This window comes from Octopus sinensis, linkage group LG17 (genome assembly GCF_006345805.1).
Source record: "Octopus sinensis linkage group LG17, ASM634580v1, whole genome shotgun sequence".
NCBI classification, from domain to species: Eukaryota; Metazoa; Mollusca; class Cephalopoda; order Octopoda; family Octopodidae; genus Octopus; species Octopus sinensis.
The window spans coordinates 38,878,353-38,900,852 of record NC_043013.1 but is presented as its reverse complement, the minus strand read 5'-3'; the positions used below and the strand labels follow the sequence as shown (position 1 = coordinate 38,900,852).

The 22,500-nt window shown below is 37.9% G+C and overlaps 1 protein-coding gene and 1 long non-coding RNA gene across 3 annotated transcripts in view; one reads left to right on the top strand and one right to left on the bottom strand.

The window, feature by feature from the left end:
- Positions 1–22,500, bottom strand: part of LOC115220873 (laccase-like) — a 70,466-nt gene that overhangs the window by 46,659 nt on the left and 1,307 nt on the right. Inside the window, exon 1 of one of the 2 annotated variants that reach the window (XM_036510493.1) lies at positions 21,664–21,738. The exons of the other annotated variant lie outside the window; for it this stretch is intronic. The gene's annotated coding sequence lies outside the window, so the exon portion shown is untranslated. Of the gene's footprint in view, positions 1–21,663; positions 21,739–22,500 lie in introns of those variants that run through there. 2 annotated transcript variants of the gene reach the window in all.
- Positions 5,868–15,663, top strand: LOC118766779. Its single transcript, XR_005002691.1, has 3 exons — positions 5,868–6,006; positions 13,299–13,303; positions 15,650–15,663. It is a non-coding gene; the product is annotated as an uncharacterized LOC118766779 (long non-coding RNA).

Genomic DNA, 22,500 nt, shown 5'->3' with positions numbered 1-22,500 from the left:
GCCAGATAGGAAAAATGCCAGTCTTCAAACCTTTCAAACGAGTCCATCACAAAGCCTCTTTTGCCACATCCACTAAGCAGAGAGAGAGAGAACTGTTTTATTATAAATCCATTGTGCTAAATAAGTATTTTCTCAACGAATTGGAAATCAATTAACATTTTGTATTTTATAATTAACAATTAATATTTTAGTCTGATTAAGGACAGGGCAAGGACATTGCTAGACAAATATATTACGTTCGTGTTATTTATTTATGCACCCATTAACAAACTTCCTTCGCATACATGCGTCTTTGCTGCTGCACATACATACATACATACATACATACATACATACATACATACATACATACATACATACATACATACATACAAACATATACGCAAATGCATGTGATAATCTGGATAAGGTAAGGTTTGCAGAAAAGAAATCAACTAGCTAATTCACACATTACAAATACAATTTCCATGTGGAACAATAAAAATATGGAAAGCTATTCCAACGGCGTTTTGTATATTTATTAGAAACCGCCTCCTTTCTCAGACGAAGATTTTTAGTGACAGAAATAGAAGAGAACACACATACACACATATAAACATACATACATACATACATACATACATACATACATACATACATACATACATACATACATACATACATACATACATGCAAATCTGTACGTATACATAAGTAGGTTGATTGATAGATAGAAAGATAGATACATATATACATACATACCAGATTATAAGGTCAGGTTTATACCTGTAATTATTGGGGCTCTGGGATATGTAACACACTACCTAAATACCAATCTTGAGAAATTAGGCTTCTCAAAACCAGAAGGAGAAAGCTAATTCGAAAACCACTGATCCAATCCATCATTTGAACTGTAAAAATCCGTTAAACTTTCCAGAAGTTTATCATTTAGATGATATATGAACATGTCTAGATATACAAATATATGCATGAGAATACATACACAAAACATACAAATCTGCACATACATACATACATACATACATACATACATACATACATACATACATATAAAATTACTCTCTTGTTGATGCTGAAATTCCACCGAAGGAGCCCTGGATCTAGGTTAGAAACCGGCTCTGTCTTTATTAGCAAAAAATCTTGAAATAAAGCTGAATAAAGACATATATACATATGTAAGTACATAAATACATACAAACATACATACAAAAGTTATTGGAACACTTGGATACGCAACTAACTGCCTCAGTATCAATTTTGGAAGGCGGGCTTCAAAATCCCAAAATGAACACACGAGCGGTAACACAGATATAGTGTCTGTATCGTAAAAAGCATGCTTCCCAACCGCATGGTTCTCGCTTCTGTTCCACTGCATGGCAGCTTGGTCAAGTATCTCCTGTAATAGCCTTGGGCAGACCGAATCCTCTTGAGTGGATATGATAGACAGAAACTGAAAGTAGCCCGCCGTATATATATATTATATTATATATAATATATATATATATATATATATATATATTATATTATATATATATATAATAGATATGACAAGGGTGTTAGAACACTTACATTGCTAGAAATAAGAGCTAAAAAGCTCTAATCCTGTAGTGAAAGCACGTAATTATACATATGTAATGAGAGGGATTGTGATCACCCGAAAACACCGGTCAAAAATTCCCTGTCAGTGGATATATATACAATTATGTGCTTTAACTAAAACATTAGAGCTTTTTAGCTCTTACTTCTAGCATGTAGGTATTGTAACATTTTAGTCATATTTAGTGAGAATTATAGTATTCCTTTTTGGTAAAACATTACACATGGCAGTCTATATATATATATATATATTATATATAATATATATATATATATATATATATATATATATATATATATATATAATATATATGTATATATATGTATGTATGTATGCATGTATGTATGCATGTATGTATGTATGTATACAGTGGTTAGAGCGTCGAGCTTACGATCGTGAGGTTGTGAGCTCGAATCCCGGACCGGGCTGCGTGTTGTGTTCTTGAGCAAGACACTTTATTTCACGTTGCTCCAGTTCACTCAGCTGTAGAAATGAGTTGCGACGTCACAAGTGCCAAGCTGTATCGGCCTTTGCCTTTCCCTTGGATAACACTGGTGGCGTGGAGAGGAGAGGCCAGTATGCATGGGCGACTGCTGGTCTTCTATAAACAACCATGCCCAGACTTGTGACCAGGAGAGTAACTTTCTAGGTGCAATCCCATGGTCAGTGTCGTGACCGAAGGGGGTTCCGGATCCGGATATATATATATATGTATAAAAGAAAAAAAAATATATATATATACAAACTGGGACAAGAACGTGAAACAATTAGAAGACGACACAAAAAAAAAAAAACGGACGGGACGTTCGAAGACCTCAATCATCAGTCAAGAACCGGATCATCTTCGCAATTTCGGCTGATTAATCTTGAATATATATATATATATATATATATGTATATTTTTTTTCTCTAGTTTCAGCTCAGAGCTGCGGCCATGCTGATGCACCGCCGTTTTGTGCCACACTGTTATTGCGAAGAACCTCGTCTAATATGTGGCACTTGGTGAAGAATGGAGTTTGATATAGCTACTCTCATTTGCACCTCTTGCCGTGAAGTAGGTTCATCTGGGACTCTCGACAGGAAGATGTCCAGCTTTGATTTAAAAACCGCTACATCTACTTTGTGCAAGTTCCTCAGACTCTTTGGGAGAATATTAAAAAGCTGTGGGCCCTTGAAATCCAGGCTGTTGCAGAAGCTGGTCCTGAAGCCTGATGGCATTGCTGGGATCTTTGGCACTATGCAGTGTCGTCCCGTTCTTGCATTGGTGTAGCTTACAATGCCAAAATTTGGCACAATTTCTTCCAGGATCTTCCAGACATATATTACTGCATACCTCTCCCGTCTTCTCTCCAGGGAGTAGAGTCTTAGCTGTTTCAACCTTTCTCAGTAGCTGAGCTGTTGCAAAGAGACTATCTTCTTTGTGAATCTTCTATGGATTGCTTCAAGGTCCGCTGTTAATTTTACACTGGTGGATGACCATAGCTGTGAGCAGTAATCCAGGCGGCTGAGGACAAATGTCCGCCAGAGGAACATCATGGTTTCCTTATCTCTGGTTCTGAATGTTCTTAGGATCCACCCAGCCAGTCGTCTGCACTTTGTCGCCATCCTGGTAATGTGCACTTGGAAAGAGGTATCATCACTCATGTCGATACCCAGGTCCCTCACAGACTTAGGCACTGGGATTGAAATTCCCTGTGGACCGGTGTATCCCGTGAGTTTAATATTCAGTTTTGGATGCTGGTAGCGCAGGGCCTGTAATTTTTCAGCATTAAACTGCATATTATTATCCTCAGCCCATCTGTAGATTGAGTCCAACTCCTGCTGCAGGTGTGCAACATCGCTGGGGTTCTGTATTCACATATATATATATATATATATTATATATATATATATATATAGATATATATATATATATATATATATATATATGGGTTCTGTATATATATATATATATATAATATATATATATACATACATACATACATGCATGCATACATACATACATACATATATAATACATACATACATATATAATATATATATATTATATATATATATATATATATATATATAAATAAATGAATAAATGAAAAGAATGGAGTCGAACGAAGATTTTATCAAAATTCCTTTACTTTCGACATATGTTTCGAAGACTGCAGTCTTCGAAACATATGTCGAAAGTAAAGGAATTTTGATAAAATCTTCGTTCGACTCCATTCTTTTCATTTATTCGTATAAAAAAACACACAAATTTTCACACACGAACACGGGGTTCAGCCCTTGGCATGTAACTTCAACCGTGTTTTACTGAAGTGAATTTGCTACCCAGGTATCGATTAACAGAATTATCCATACTAGGATAATTCATTCATCTACTTAAATATATATATATATATATATATATATATATATATATATATATATATATATATATATACCGATAGGGCACAGAAAGTGTGTCAATAGCCAGCTGGAGAAGATGTCCTCCTGTAGCTACAAGCTACAGTAACATCTACCCTTAGTGTTTAGCCATATTTGGATGGCAAATATACTTCACATTGTTCTCAGGTATGCAAGGTATGCGCTGCCTGCCCTGTGATTTTTTTATCCATATCATTGGGAAATTAGATGGATCTTTTCGGTTTGAACGGCAGTTTTTCTAGCGGTGTCATATGAAAATGTCACCCATAATTATGAACTTAGTATCGATCTATTGCATTTCAATGTTTTAGGGTTAGGGTTAGTTAGGGTTAGGGTTAAGGTTAGGGGTGGGGGGAAGGGTATATTTTTTTCTTCACAAATGTAAATAAACCCAATCTGTTTCTTAAACGAGGGACATATTCATACGGCACATAATTTTTTTTTACCTCAATAGACGTTATTGATTGGTTGAAATTGCAGAAATTGAAGAAAAAAACAACAAATATCTTACAAACTATAGAATTTTCTCAATAAAGCCAAGAGAAAAAGATGTTTTATAAACACATTCTACCAGCATACGAAGTTTAAAATTTTTTAGTTGCCTAGAAATTATGTTAAAAACTGCCGTTCAAACCGAAAAGATCCAATTAGATAAAATAGTTATTTTGTTTCAAAGAAAATACGTCCTGTTGTTTTCGAAATATTTTGTCTCTCCTTCCCCTCTCTTAGTGATTCCATAAATTCATTGTGGCACGTCATGCTTTGAGAATACCCGCATGACCTCCCTCTCTCTTTGTTAGTTTGTCCCTCCTTCCTCTCTCTCTCTTAGTGACTTGTTTAAAAGCCATGATAGGAAGAAAGATCATTCATAATATTTTGTATCCCCTTCTCTCTCTCAGTGACTCGACAAATTCATTGGGGCATGTCATGCTTTGAGAAGACCGCACGAGACCCCACTCTCTGTGTCTTTGTTAGTGTACAATTGTTGCTAACCTGGTTCCCCTTTTTGACCCATAAAATATCTGATCGGAACAAGAGCAGTCCCATAATTCGTGAGTTAGCCAGCTGGTAAATTTGAATTTTTGATAATTCTTGAGTTAGCCTGGTGGTAAGTTTGAATTTTTTTATCCAAAACATCTGTTTGCACTATTATATTTTTGAAGTGTTCTGAAAGCAAAAATATAATCAATATCTATACATTTAACTAAGGTTATTTTCCCGTTTTGTTGAAATTGACTTACAATTTACGCAGATACTTACACGTGTGTTCTTATAATTATTTCTATAATGGGAATGGAAGCACTCCGTCGGTTACGACGATGAGGGTTCCGGTTGATCCGAATCAACGGAACAGCCTGCTCGTGAAATTAACGTGTAAGTGGCTGAGCACACCACAGACACGTGCACAGAGAGTGACAAGGCCGGCCCCTTGAAATACAGGTACAACAGAAACAGGAAGTAAGAGTGAGAGAAAGTTGTGGTGAAAGAGTACAGCAGGGATCACCACCATCCCCTGTCGGAGCATCGTGGAGCTTTTAGGTGTTTTCGCTCAATAAACACTCACGCCCTAACCACTGGGCCATTGCGCCTCCACATTTCTATAATATAATAATTTAAATGTATGTTAAAGAGAATTTAATAACACAAACTGTCTGCATAAAGAATTTAAAAAACGAAAAAGAGTGGCAAGTTTTGTAAATAGGAGCATGGATATTTAAGAGAATTTGCAGCGTGTAAGATGCTTGTAAGCAATTCCAGAACAACAAAAGCCGTTACTTTCATTGTAAAATTTAAATTTCGTTTGTGTCTAAATATTTTCGGTCTTTGAAACCATGGCAAACCCCTGACAAAAACTTCGTGCTGCATCTCTTTTGTCAGTGAACAAGTCTCGGTTTCAAAGCGACAAAAATATCGACATTGAAATGACATTTAAATGTTGCAGTGAACCAACCATTTCTCTTTGTGTGTGTGTGTGTGTGTGTGTGTGTGTTCTTGATAATCGTTTAGAACAAGTAGTTTTACACCAATTACACTATTTTTTCCCTTTTTTCCGGCCCGGGTCAAACACTATAGTTTAAATTCCATGGACTGAAGATGTGAATGTTCCGGCGGTGTATATTTCGTTTGTCACTGTTATTTATGACATATTTCGTTTGAGATACGCGTGTGTGTGTTTAGTTAGAAAAAAATTATTTTTTAAATCTGCCGATTAAAGTGAAATGATCCCCAACACCAGATTATCCAAAAACGGAACGTGTTCAGGGATCTTTTCCTTTTGATGGACATAATTTTCTAGTTAACTAAACAATTTGAAACTTCGTATACTGGGAGAATGTGTCAAAAGAAAACATTATTGTAAACAAAATTGAAAACAAAATTGTAATTTCTAAGTTTAACGTAGTTTAATTCTACGAATTTTAACCAATGAGATCCCAGCATTTGAGCTCAATTCATTTTCTGCATCTAAAAACTCACACACACACACGTCTTATTCATCCTTATCTCTTCTGTCTTCTGTCTTCTGCATGTGCTCTGCATGTGCTAGAAATAACAGCTATATCTCTTAAATCGATGAATTTCGTCGCCCAATAAAAATATTAACGATATTTTTTGAATATTTTCTTTATTTTTTTTTACCGAAAAGGCTTCTCCCATGGTTTTGAAGGGCCAGAAACAACAAAAGCAAAACAACAATATGCCTAAAACGGTCTAGAGTTTGTGTGTGGAGTGTGAAAAAAACCCTCGACACCAGTGAGTAGTTGGTACTTAATTTATCGACCCCGAAACGATGAAACATTGACCCTCCCCTTCTGGTTTATTTACCCTTTGTGTTAATTTGTTGCGGCAAGGAGCAAAACACGAACGTGTATGTATGCTTGTGTGCGTATGTGTGTGTATGTATATGTCCGTTTGTATGTGTGTGTACGCTTATATATTAATTACTATGTGCTTGTGCAAATGTATATGCATGTGTTTGAGAGAGAGAGAGAGATAGAGAGAGAGAGAGATAGTGACAGAGTGTGTGTGTGTGTGTGTGCAAGTGTACCTGTGTATGTATCTGAATATATATATGTGTGTGTGTGTGTATGCGGCATGCGTCTGCTATGTTTCTTTATCAATAGCGATAACGCAGCAAATGATTTGAGTTCAAATGCTGGGATTTCATTGGTTAAAATTCGAAGAATTAAACTACGTTAAAGTTAGAAATTACAATTTTGTTTACAATAATGTTTTCTTTTGACACATTCTACCTGTATACGAAGTTTCAAATTTTTTAGTTAACTAGAAAATTCCGTCCATCAAAAGGAAAAGATCCGTGTTCAGATTTGAGGGAAATTTAGCTATTCTTTTTAAGTGGGCTACAGTTTAGATATGTTTTTGTTTAGCCCTCGGTAGGACCTGATCGAGCAAAGACGTTCCAGACTCCAAACTCTAGCCGTGACAATCCCGTCTTTCTTCCCATGTGCAGGAAATCTAGGACCAGATTATGTAAAGTGTCTTCTTTTTTTCCAAGACGGCGAAGTTAATGTTTGGGTTAAATTTGGCTGCTATTTTTAGCCGGTCAAATTGTGTTGTGCTGTGGTTACTGGGACGTCACAGGTAAACAATCATAAAATAAGCGAACCACGTTTGCTACTCAAAGCAAAACAAACTCCCTTTCTTTCACCACCACCGCCACCCATCACAAAACAACAACAATAACAACAACAGCTACAACAATCAACAGCAATAACTTCACAAACGACATTTTATAACTTCTTTCTCCCTCTCTACTCTTTCTTTCTCTTTCCCTCTCTCTGCTTGTTTTTCTTTCTTTCTGTCTTTCTCTCTCTATCTGTCTTTTTCTCTCACTGTCTCCCTCTCTATGACTCTCTCTGTGTCTCGCTCTTTCTACCTCTCTGTCTTTTGCTCTATCCGCCTGTCTTTCTCTCTGTCAACCCCTTTTCGTCCCTTTCTGTCTACCTCGCCTCCTCTCTTACTTTGCATATCTTTGTCTCTGTTTGTCTGTCTGTCTCTCTCTCTGTTTCTGTCAAGCTGTCTGCCAGTTTCTCTCTCTCTCTCTCTCTCTCTCTCTCACACTTTGTCTCTCTGTCTGTCTTCTTACCATCTCTGTCCCTGTTTCTCTCTCTATTTGTTTGTCTTTCTCTCCTATCGCTCTCATTCTTCTTTTTTTTTCTGTTTGTCTCTGATTTTTGTCTCATCCTCTGTCTCTCTTTCTGTTTCCCTTTCTCTTCCTGCTTCTGTCAGTCTGTCTCTCTATCTCTCTCTCCCCTCTCTGTCTGTCTGTCTGTCTGTCTGTCTCGCTCTCTCTTCATCAGATGAGAGATGAATGTATTTGAAACTGTTGTCCCGTTTTCCCACAATGTAAATAAGATAACACGAACTGATGACAATATTGAAAGCGATATTGTTAATTGTAGGTAAGCTTTGAATGAGCCAAGATCAAAAACATTCCAGAAATGACCGTTCCGTCTTGTGGACTGGGATCTTTTCACGTTGACCGGCAGATTTAAAAAATCCTTTTTTTGTAACTAAACACTTTTAAACTTCGACAAACGACATATACACCGCCGGAAGTTCTTGTTGACAAACACCAGCAGTAATTGTATTCACCTCAATAGACGTCATTGATTGGTTGAAATTGCCGAAATACGAGTAATTTAACAACAAATAGTTTACAAACTACAGAATTTTCTCAAGAACGCCAAGAGAAAAAGATGTTTTATGTGACACATTCTACCAGCATACGAAGTTTAAAAGTGTTTAGTTACAAAAAATTAGTTTTTGAATCTGCCGGTCAAAGGGAAAAGTTCCATCATTTCAAATTGATTCGGCTCAACCAAGAGGTATAGGGGCTAATGCAGAATCGCACCTCTTTGAAAAACGAATTTTTGTGAAAAATGTTTTTCGGATTCCTACCTTGAACAGAGATTCCGAATATGCAAAAATATTAAGAGAATCCATTTTCATCTTTATTACATTTCACTTATGATTTTTAGACTTTTTTATGGGAGAGTGAGGATGGGAAAGTACTGACGTTTCGAAGAGAAAGAATAATACAAACAATACACTTATTTCAGGCTCATCTCTACAGAGCCATTTTTTATTCCCTGCTTATTCTAGGTCATACGGTTGATTGCATATTCAGAATCTCCCATATGTAAATCGTAGGAATACGAAAATTTTTTACTGAAAAATTGTCGGGGGGGGGAGAGAAGAAATTCATTGCATGCCCAACCCGGAAGTCACCGTATGCCACTGATATATATATATATATATATATATATATATTAGACTAGACTACCCGTGACCCATTGGGTCACCGGGGAAGTCTAAGCTTCCCAGCAACGGAATTTTGTCTCGTGTTTTTTTTCTTTTCCATGTTATTTCGCATGCTTTCAACGAATGTGACATCGAAATCACGCGTAAATGGCTCCTTTCCCCAGAAAAGTAAAGATTTGGATGCTATTTCTTGCACACCCTGTTACCACGTAACAGGTATTTTGGGTCCTTTACCGTAAATAGCTGTTACAGGGCGTGATAGAAACAGTAGACACATCTTTGGATGTGAGATACGTTGAACGCACTCGAAAGAAACCTATGGAAAAACTATTTCACCCCATCATAATGTATCTAATGGGGAGGTTAGAGTTTCTTCCCTTTCAAGGTTAAGTTATTTTCGGAATATTTTCCCACTATGCACCGTTTTGTGTGTCTATACCCCTAAATCCCCGAATATCTCAATAACCACTGGTCCGATTTATGCGAAACTTGTTTTATTCCGCTCGTATTCACATTTCAGGGGAATTTTACTTTCAAAGTATTTTCCCATTATGCGCCAGTTTGGCTGTGTAACATTGCAAGCAAGCAAGCAAGATTGAACTTCACTTTTAATGTATTATGGATATTTTTGCCAGCTGACAGAACTAGAGTAACGTGGATTGAAGTGTTTTGCTCAAGAGCACAGCGAATCACCCAGTTCAGGAACAGTGTTGGAGTCGAAACCAGAATCTTATGATCATGAGTTCGACACCCTAAACATTGAGCCACGTACTTCAACGAACACAAACACACACACACACACACACACACACACACACACACACACCACACATATATACACATATATATATATATATATATATATATATATATATATATATATATATATATATATATATATAAATATATATATATACTGTGCATGTATACGTATAAGAGAACCATGTTTGACATTGTCTAAATTTCAGTGGTAAAGTCTTCTTAGGCATGAAACTGACTCTTTCTTCATTGGAAAGAAAATTCGAAAAGAAAGAAAGAACGAGTGTATATACATGTGTTATGTTAAGTGTATTTACAGGTGCACGGTTAAGGATTTTTAATTTTTAAGTATAAGGATATTACCTGGCTAATACTTTATTTTATCGGTCGAGAAAGAAAAAAATCAAAGCCGACCGTTGTTGGATTAGAACTCATTCTGTAAAGAACTAGAAGAAATAAAAAAGTGAAAGAGAAGGCATCGGAGGGGCGATGCATACCCTGCGTGCAGATAAATTTTTCGTAAACTGTAGTGTAGTTTACAATGCGTTGCTTACCCATGCTTTGTAATTGAACTGAATTAAGCTTTGTAAGTGTTTGACTAAAAGAAGATTATTGCATAGAATTTGGGAAGTGTTTTCAACGTCTTTTAATGATGGTATAGCAAGTCATAAAAGGCGGCAATATGATGTAATAGTTGTTTACACGAACAAGCATAATTGCTGGTAATCCCATTGGTTAAAATTATTGCCCATATTTGAATCCTAAACATTTGTCAAAGAGAATTCTTTCACGAAATACGGTTCTTAGAATTCAGGTATGAGCAGTTATAAAAATCCTGATTTTAGGGAAATTAATCAGTGTTCGTAGGATGTTACTAAACTTCACGACACTCGCTCATTGAGATATTGGCTATTTTCTATATCATGTATATGATAAAAATCCAACAAGACTTATTCGAATTCTTGTGAACTCTAGTAGTATGAAGGATTAGCTAGTGTGAATTTTAAGTCGTAATTCTCTACGACAAAATGATTTTACTTTCCAATTGTACAATAAATTCTAAATGTGCATAAATAAAATAATGTAATTATTTTCTCTTTCTTCGCGTTCTTCAACTTGTTAATGAAATTTATTTCTGCAATTATGAAACTGTATTTTTTTATAGCGGTTAAAAGAACACAAATTTATTTATCTTCAACATACATGCACGCATAAAATGTCCGTTAGCATTTGAAAGTATATAATTCTCGCTATGGTGTTTATGTAGCTGGAGTCAGGATTTATGTATAATGATAACACTTATAAGTAAGTTATAAATGACGGGTTTATCAATATATTTCAAAAGTAAAATATATTTACTATTTCCAAATAGGAAACATATAAAAATAGTGTTACACAAACAGTAATCAAACCGGCTATAAAAATGGCCAGCGAATCAAACGTACTGTAGTTCGTTGTAGGGTATAAATAATATGACCACTTGCTCACAGGGAAAATTTGTAAGTTCGACTTACAAATTATTAAAAAAATTTTTTTTTAAGTATCACCGTTATAGGTACTTATACTCCGGTGAAATTAAAAAATCAACTCGCAAATAAACGAAACCCTTGAATCCGTCACTACGCGCGCGCGCGCACACACACACATACACATAGAGTCGCATATCTATGTATTTATTTATGTATGATAATCAAACCATTCGATCCATTCACTCAATGAGTATTTGTGCCAAATATGGTGAAAATTCGTTCAGCCGTTTTCCAATAATTGGGCAAATACATAGACAAACAGACAGTGGGAGACCCCCTTCGGTCATGAATGGCCATGGGATTGCACCTAGAAAGTTACCCTCCGAGGTACAAGTACGGGCAAGGTTGTTTATGGAAGGCCAGCAGTCGCCCATGCACACCAGCCTCCCCTCTCCACACCACTGATGTTATCCAAGGGAAAGACAAAGGTGATGTCGCAGCTCATTTTTACAGCTGAGTTAACTGGAGCAACGTGAAATAAAGTGTCTTGCTCAAGAACACAAAACGCAGCCCGGTCCTGGAATCGAACTCACAACCTCACGATTGTAAGCTCGACGCTCTAACCACTGAGCCATGCGCCTTCACAGGCAAACGGACAAAGATGAGGGATTATAATACCTTGTTTTCGCTTAGGCACGCAGGGTAAAAAAAATTCCAGTGTTCGACGTTACTCCAGTCCAAGTCGGTTGGCAAAAATGTGTATAGGTGCTGGCGTGGCTGTGTGGTAAGAAGCTTGCTTCCCAACCACATGGTTCCGAGTTTAGATCCCCTGCATGGCACACTTGGGCAAGTACCTTCTGCTATAGCCTTGAGCCGACCAAAACCATATGAAAGGATTTGGTAGATGGAAACACTGAAAGAAGTTCGTCGTATATATATATATATATATATATATATATATATATGTGTGTGTGTGTGTGTGTGTGTTGTGTGTGTGTGTGTGTGTGTGTGTGCGTGTTCGTGCTTGTGTGTGTGTGTCTTTGTGTCTGTGTTTGTCTCACCACCACGGCTTGACAACCAGTGTTGGTGTGCTTATGTTCCCGTAACTTAGCGGTTCAGTAAGAGAGAACAATAGAATAAGAACTGGGCTTTTAAAAGAAAAGTACTGGGGTCGATTCATTTGACTAAAAGTTTTTCAAGACGGTGCCCCAGCATGGCCACAGTCCAATGACTGAAGCAATTAAAAGATAAAAATATTCTATTCGACACGGGTCCTCAATGACGCAGTAAACAGACAAGCATTTGGCTTCATTGTGCAGATACACAACGCGGTTAAAACCTACACAGCACTTTTTCAGTTTAATTGAGTGAAGTTCAACTAGATTCATATGTTTTAGACGCATGTTACGAATGTTTGAACGAGAGGGGAAGAGAGAAAAAGGATGAAGGAGAGAGAGAGAGAGAGAGAGTGGAGGTAGAAATGAAGGAGAGAGAGATGAAGAAAGAGAAATGTATGGTTACGCAAACGTTGAACTTCCTAATACTTTAAGCATAGACCGATACACATGCACAATGTCAATATCTGATAGCAATATTCAGAATTGTATGTTGACATGAATTTCGTTATCTGAACAAACCACTAGTTGCTAGCAACTTCAACCATGCCGTTATTAAGGACTTAAAATATTGAAGACGTAGTTTCGTCGTATATTGGCGACTTCATCAGTAGTATGACCTCCTTACACCAGTTCTGCCTTGCTGTCCTCAAGCTTTTGTTGCTATATTTTAAGTTTGGTGGATATGTGTGTGTGTTGTGTGTGTATGTGAGACTGCGTGTGTATGCATGCATGGTGGTGAGTTTCTGAGGGACGTACGTGTGATTGGCTTTTTTCTTTGTTATGTTTCCGTCTACCAAATCCACTCACAAGGCTTTGCTCAGCTCGAGGTTATTGTAGAAGATATTTGCCCAAGGTGCCACGCAGTGGGACTGAACCCAGAACCATGTAGTTGGGAAGCAATCTTCTTACCATACAGCCACGTCTGCGCCTATTACTTGTCTTTAATGATTACATTGCAAGTATTACATCATCATTTGTACTCTTACATGCTGCGTGGCACTCCGTCGGTTACGACGATGAGGGTTCCAATTAATCCGATCAACGGAACAGCCTCTTCGTGAAATCGACGCACAAGTGGCTGAGCACTCCACAGACACGTGTACCCTCAACATAGTTCTCGGGGAGATTCAGCGTGACACAGAGTGTGACAAGGCTGGTCCTTTGAAATACAAGTACAACAGAAACAAGAAGAAAGAGTGAAAATTGTGGTGAAAGTGTACAATCCCCTGCCGGATCCTCGTGAAGCTTTAGGTGTTTTCGCTCAATAAACACTCACAACGTCCGGTTTGGGAATCGAAACCGCGATCCTACGACCGCGAGTCTGCTGCTCTAACCACTGGGCCACTGCACCTCACACATGCTGCATAAATATATCAGGAAGAGAGCTACTCCAGCAGATCGTGAAGAAGCTACAGAGAGTATTTTATGCTAAGGTTTTAGGTTTGAGTTTTATTAATTTCATGTCATGCGCTATTTTACCCAGAGCCTCTTCCATTTGGCCTAGATATTTAAAAAGTTTTGTTGCATTTGTATTCTTTCTTATGTCGAAGGATGAATATTGATATGTATGAGCCTGTTTGCAAGTGTAATTCTGGAGATTTGAAGAGGCAAATTTACCTTATCTTGGCTTACTCATTTTGCTCTATCTAAATTTGTGTTTTTATATGCTCAAAGAGAACGAAGATTGTTTTCTGAAATAGTGTTTTGATAGTTATAGTGATTTTAATGTATTGGGTTGTCTGGAAAGTTCGTGCCGATTTTTAAAGGAAAGAAAAAGGTCAATAAATACTTGCCATTACATTTTTAATCAACCAAATATGAATCATTTTGTTGCACAATGCGTCTCCATCTTTCCTTTAACTTGAAAATCGCCTCTTCCCAGAATTGAGGTGGTTTCATGGCAAAGAATTCATCAAGGTATCTTTTTACGCCATCCAAAGAACTGAAACGTTTACTATTAAGAATATTCTGCAGAGACCTGAATAAATGGAAATCCGAAGGAGCAATATCTGGTGAATATGGAGGGTGGGGTAACAGATCCCAGCCGAGCTGCAGCAATTTTTGCCTGGTTTCCAAAGCATCAAGTGCCGAAAAGGAAGTTTCTTATCTTCCATTTTAAAGGGTTACAGAATTAACACAGGTTATAGGAACATAAATCTTCTTCCATGAAAAGATAGTTTAAACTGTGTTCTAAATGGAGGTGTAGTCAAATCCTATTATATGGACTCAACCATGTTCTAAAATAAGTCGAAACCCAATATATAAAGGTAATTTGCTTAGTAGATATAGTTTCTGTAAGGCAGTGAACATTTGTGAAAATAATTTTTTTCTTAGATTCAAAAATGCAGAAAATATTACTCACTGTGTCCCACACCCCTACTGTATTTATTCGGAAGTGGGGAGAGTGAGTGAGTGAGAGAGAGAGAAAGAGAGGGAGGGAAGGAGAGAGAGAGCTGTTTACATAAATCACAAATTTGCTATTTGTATGGTCAACTTGCAGTGAACGTCAATACAGGAAGTTGATTAATGGGAGCTTAACGAGTCATTTACGGGAAGGAAATACTGAAGTGAGGAAGCCACTGAAGGAATTGAGCAGAGATATCCAATTGGTACACAGCTTTAAGAAAGTGAAAAGACATTTTATTTGAATTAGATTTTTTTTTAGCCGGGAGAGAAGACGGCACCTATTGTTCAAGGCCTCTCAGAAAGGAAAGTGTGTGTGAGAGAGAGAGAGAGAGAGAGAGAGAGAGAGAAAGGGAGAGAGAATAAGAAAAAGAGGGAGAGGGAGAAAGAAGGAAAAGGAAAGAAAGAGGGAGAGAGTGGGAGAAACGGTGAGAGAGGGAGAGAATGAGAAAAAGCGGGAGAGAGAGAAAGAGGGAAAAGGAAAGAAAGAGAGAGAGAGAGTTGGAGAAAGAAAGGGTGAAAGAGGGAGAGTGGGAGGAAGGGTAGAACAAAGTGAGAAGCAGAGAGAGAGAGAGAGAGAGAGAGAGAGAGAGAGAAAGAGTGTGTGTGTGTGTGCATGTACCAAAATGACTTCATTAAATTAAAGTGGCAAGTATGTGGAGTTCTTCTACCAACAGCTGCCGTTTTGTGGTCTTCATATTCTTCAGCGTACGGAACCGATTCCGAGAGCATATTCATTCAAGTGTTCCCGTGTTGCATACGTTCAAATCGTTGTCTTTGTCTGCGTCCATCTTCATTTCCGGTCCATTATCATGAATTCTTGTAGCTCTTATTCTCTCTCGCTTTGGCAAGCTTTCAGACATATTTAAATCAACAGGACAGTTAGAGAACTACTAGTTCTACGCTAACTATTCATGGCAATTCATGTGTTTTGCATTTCATCCTTCAGAGACAATTTAACAAAGGACTGAAACCATAATCTTAAACAAGCCCCTCAACATCCCATATCTGTGTGGAAGCACTCCGTCGGTTACGACGATGAGGGTTCCGGTTGATCCGAATCAACGGAACAGCCTGCTCGTGAAATTAACGTGTAAGTGGCTGAGCACTCCACAGACACGTGTACCCTTAACGTAGTTCCCGGGAATATATTCAGCGTGACACAGAGAGTGACAAGGCCGGCCCTTTGAAATACAGGTACAATAGAAACAGGAAGAAAGAGTGAGAGAAAGTTGTGGTGAAAGAGTACAGCAGGGGTCACCACCATCCCCTGCCGGAGCCTCGTGGAGCTTTAGGTGTTTTCGCTAAAATAAATACTCACAACGCCCGGTCTGGGAATCGAAACCGCGATCCTACGACCGCGAGTCCGCTGCCCTAACCACTGGGCCATTGTGCTTCCACATCCCAGATCTAACGGAAACATATCCACCAAAATCTAAGTGGTTCACTCATTACTGCGCTACAGCAATAATAATAAAGATCACAGCTTGCAATGTGTTGAAAAACTAACCCGCCACAAAGCAAATTGAAATTATTACAATCCATATTTGGAAACGCAGTGAATCGCTCTGAACAACGGTGAGTCCACAACCTCTCTTGTCTCCAAAAGGATCACTCCTAATTTTGTAGTTTCCTTCTGCTCTCCACATGTCGACTGCAAATGTTCCGTAAGGACTACTCATGTAGAATATGCAGACACATGTGCTTTTAGATTCATACTGCACATGCAAAATAACACCCCCACCTCAGATCTTATTTCCTCTCCCTTCTCAAAAGGCGCTTCATATCAACAAACGCATCGGCCATCTTACTTTGTTTTCCATAACCCTCAAACAATGAACTCTAAAGCTAGTCTCTACACCAAATTCTTTTCAATTTCTATTTCTCTAGAAAGATTCTAGTCTTTGGAGACATGTTGCAGTATATCCCATTCATGAAAAGGGCAACCACTGTGACCCCATTGGCCAATCGATTTTAATTTCAACATCACAGAAGTCATGGAGACAGTCGTTAGCAAACATATTCTCGAGCATCATCAAGCTCTCATCTTTCTAAACGATCGCTTTTGTAAAATCAAATCTATTCGAGACCTCCTCTTCAATATCACTCACTAGTGATTCCCTGCTTTCAAGAGATTTGACAAAAAACAATGTTGTCACAGCAGACATAAGCAAAGTATTTATAGTTGGCGTTCGTTTTGTCAAAATTCATACAATCAGCTTCTCCAAGACATGTTTTGTTCAGCCTATCTCACGATTATGCTTACCACCATTTTAACCAAATCAAATATGTTTTCGATGCGTTCTTTCTCTAAAGTACATTTGTCTTATCTGGAGTTTACTTCATGTTGTATAAACAAACGTGATTCACTTATTATCAGTGTTATCTTTGTTTACAGCCGACTCCACGTCGGACAAAGAAACGCTCTCACAAACAGCATTTCTACGACTTTTATATTTACTTACTAAAAATTCTTTTCTTGAACAAACATAATTATTTCTAAATTGGAAGCAATTTTTATATGCCCCACTCAGAAGACGAAATTTTATAACTGGCGTCCTCAATGTTGGGACACGCGCGTATCTGATCTACGATTGGTGACCTCGACTATAGATATTCGGACAGGCGCATTTCTACAATGAGATCCTATGTCAATTGGGATGACGTTAGCAACTTAAAGTTGATGATCCCAGCAGATGAATAGTAATTCTACATTTGGTGATTATCAACATTGTAACATATGCATTTCCACCAACAGTCACTTACGCAACCTTCGTTTGAACACGTGATTTGTTTGCCGTACGCTTTTACACAACGATTTGTTCCAAAGAATTTTTGTCACTGTACACAGTAGTGTTGTCGAATCTATCGACCTCAATTTTCAAGAACAACTACTGTCTTAATACATTGCCACAGCATGAAATATTGACTATTACCAGTAGTTATTTTAGATGTCTCCGCTCATGACGTTAATAAATTCTTGACATATACCTCTGTGACATGCTATCCTATTTTAGTATTGGCTTCTCACAAGAATTAAACGTTGAAGCAACAATTATTTCTAAAACCCTATTTTTAATAGATAAAAACAATGATTGACGATACACACTCGTGTCAAATACTTCACATTATCAACGCTTATAATTTACTTTCACCGTAAATAGAGATTTCATAAGGTAATTAAGTGGTTACACAAGTAAGTGACAAATGACTTTTGTGATTAACACCGTCATTTTAAAAACACTTATATATTTTATTTTCAAACCCTGCATCTAGGACAGAGCTCGGCAAACTATTTTTAAGGTGGGCCACATTGGAAATATTTTTATGTCTAGCGGGCTAAAAAGAATGTAAAATGTAACACGATCATACAAGTCTGTAGAAGCAATTTAGCGTCTTTTTTTAAATTACTTTACTTTCCGCTATATGCAATTGAAGGAGTATTTTTTAAAAATAAACATTATACTTAATGTACACACTCTGTCGATTAGCTACTTACTGCAATATTTTTACTGAGATTACGTCTCATAGACTTGCTGTGTTAAAAACAGAGGCTATTTTAATTAAATACTGAATCAATTGCGTAAATCGGATTTTTAATCAACTGAGCGGCTTTTTGTAACGTCAGTGAATGTTTTATTAACTTTCTCCTTATATCAGAGACAACAAATTCACGTCCGAGCATGTGGTTGGCTGCGAGTATGTGTCTTTGATTGTAAGATGTAGATTGATAGTTGGAGTCTACATTCTATCCCTGGATTAGAGATGGAATGTAGACTCCAACTAAGTCAGTTACTTGTGCAAAGTTAGATGTTTCACTCGCTAAATCGAAGGCGTCAGCTCTATCTGCTCTACAATAGAATTTGCTGTCAAAATCTACCAGTGTACCCCTAGCTGCTAGTATTGTAACAATTTCTTGACGGGATAGATCGGAGTTAGCAAAAGATCAGGGTTTTATTGAGAAGGGTGGGGTTAATAATACTATAATAGTTATCGATATCTAGTTACAGGAATTTGCTATTAAAGTTTATATCTAGTTGCTTAAACCAAGCTATACTTGACGGATATCAGACCACAGGGCTAATCGTACCTTAGATTTGAGAGTGAGTGCTATTCTCTCTCTCTTTACTCTTTTACTCTTTTACTTGTTTCAGTCATTTGACTGCGGTCATGCTAGAGCGCCGCCTTTAGTCGAGGAAATCGACCCCAGGACTTATTCTTTGTAAGCCTAGTACTTATTCTAGCTATCTCTTTTGCCGAACCGCTAAGTGACGGGGACATAAACACACCAGTATCAGTTGTCAAGTGATGTTGGGGTGCGGGGAACAAACACAGACACACAAACACGCACACATATATATACGTATACATATATACGACAGGCTTCTTTCAGCTTCCGTCTGCCAAATCCACTCACAAGGCTTTGCTCGGCCTGAAACTATAGTAGAAGACACCTGGAACTATGTAGTTGGTAAGCAAGCTGCTTACCACTCAGCCACTCCCGCGCCTATAATTATCTATAATTATCTTACTAATTCGGCCTATATCAGATTTAGAGGGGCGAATTAGTCTTACTGGGGTTGGCGGATTAAAAATTTGGGTTGTGATCTTTTAGGGTGATTCTGGGTCTCCTAGGGGTGTGTTCTATCCATAGGTGGTTCTGTTCTATCGCCTATCACTAGCTTTCTAACAATTTCTAAGCCTCTGCAATTAATGTTATTTAATATATCTATACTTGCATGTCTGAATTCCTTCGTAATTAAACTTTTATATAATTGTATATTGATAATGTAGACATTACCGGTTTTGTCGGTTGGTATATAATAATCCTGGGAGCTTTCTCGAAGTAGATGAGTAACTTTTGAAGCTTTTGTTGGTGTTTTCGGATGGCGGTGGGGTATTTCCTGAATCTCACATTGACTGCTAGGGCCGGATACCGAGAACGGATTAAATTCATGCACCAAAACAACACACACATATAATGTGAGATTCAGGAAATACCCCACCGCCATCCGAAAACAATAACAAAAGCTTCAAAAGTTACTCGTCTACTTCGAGAAAGCTTCCGGAATTATTTAACCAGCCGACGAAACCAGTAATGTCTACATTATCAATGTACAATTATATAAAAGTTTAATTACGAAGGAATTCAGACATGCAAGTATAGATATATTAAATAACATTAATTGCAGAGGCTTAGAAATTGTTAGAAAGCTAGAGATAGGCGATAGAACAGAACCATCTAATTTAAAAATAGAACACACCCCTAGGAAACCCAGAATCACCCTAAAAGATCACAACCCCAATTTCTTAACCCCCCCCCCCCAGTAAGACTGATTCGCCCTTCTAAATCCGATATAGGCCGGATTAGTAAGATAATTATAGATAGAATAGCACCCACTCTCAAATCTAAGGTACGATTAGCCCTGTGGTCTGACATCCGTCAAGTATAGCTTGGTTTAAGCAACTAGACATAAACTTTAATAGCAAATTCCTGTAACTAGATATAAATAACTATTATAGTATTATTAACCCCATCCTTCTCAATAAAGCCCTGATCTTTTGCTAAGTCTAACTCCGATCTATCCCGTCAAGAAATTGTTACAATACTAGCAGCTAGGGGTACACTGGTAGATTTTGACAGCAAATTCTATTGTAGAGCAGATAGAGCTGACGCCTTCGATTTAGCGAGTGGATCATCCGACTCCGCACAAGTCACTGACTTAGTTGGAGTCTACTTCCTATCCCTAATCCAGGCCACTCTCACAGAGATCGGAGGGAGACTATATAGGGACGACGTACCCTTTTACTTAAAACATTGCCCCAATGCGGGACAAGAAAGAAGTAAGAAAAAAAACTACTGAAACTGTTTAGAAATGTAGGACTAGCCATTACTGTAGAAATGAAATGTTAACTTCCTGGCTTCCACATTCAGCCTTGAAACCGGTTACTCGAGCTCATTCATAAAGCACATGCTAGCCTAAATACATGAACGCCTTGTCTAACCATCCACCCTCCATTAAACCGGGGTTTGTAGGTAGTATTCAGACTAGGATATCCAGATTGTCTGCCAAAGAGGAATTATTCAATTTACATGGATCCTATTACAACGAGGTTTCTAGCTAAGGATGGATACCGAGAATGGATTAAATTCATACACCAAGACAACACACATATAACTGACTCACACACCACCAACAACGATAAACAAACAGCAAGAACACACAGCTACGGAAATTACCCCGGCCAAAATCACCACCACCGACGTATAACACCCAATCATAACAATAACCGAGATACCAAACCGTCTAGACACAAAAATCTTCCATCCGAACATAACTACACACAACAAAATAGATCACACCGAACAAACTCAATGCACGCGGTCTGACAAACCCAGCACCAAATACAAAAAACACACTGTACTCTGGTATAATCTGATCCACGCATCGAATGTTTCTTCGAAAATCGCTAGACAGTTCCTTGCGGCATTGGAAAGGTGTTTCCCGAGATCCCAAAAATACCACTCCATATTAAATACAAATAAAGAATATTAGATACATTAAATAAAAATAAAAGTATATATGCTTACATACAAAAAGGTTCGACTTACACAGAATAGAAATGATATCAAGAATTAAAGGGGGTTGAAGAGGAATATTACAAATCCAACGGCTGTTTCTGGGCGCTCGGTAATCCCAAGTAATGTTAGTAGATTGATTCTATCGTTGGATCAGAGGAGCCTCCGTCTTCAAGGAATAAATATTACATTTGAGGTGTTGACAGAAAAGAGATTAAAGATATTCTATAGATGAACAGGCATAACGTGAAGGTGTAATACGCAATCTCCTCCAACTTGGAGCAGCATAAGCACCGAATCAGCGACAGGATGCTAAATAAGGGCTCGGACAAACCCCCCCCCCCCCCAGTGAACTCTCAACTAATGTACCTGTATACAATGCTTACTCGACCGACCGCTAGGAAGGGTTAAGCATAGGAACCCATAGCATGGACCCATCCGGAAATAATAACAACCAAATTCTAAGTAACCCAGGGAGTCCGCATAACAACAACATAGTGAAAACGAACCGACATGTAACGAGAACGACGGAAATAACTGAATACAACCACTAGTCACTAACAGCAGCCAGCAATAGGTGCTCGTGTAGAGACAAATCAAGATACCCACTCGGTAATCCCTGCACGATTCGCAACATCGTATATAAATGTACAGTGCACACACGAGGAGGTCCGTGTGCGTTCATAGGTGTCACGGCCGATTCATTCAAGAATCGATATCTCAACCACATCTCAAGTTTTAAGAAAATAACTACGAGACATACAACATCACTGGTGGAATTTCTGTGGAAACTAAAATCAGATAACACCAACTATGAACCGTCCTGGGCACTTGCAAGACACGCAAAACCATACAACACCCTTTCTAGAG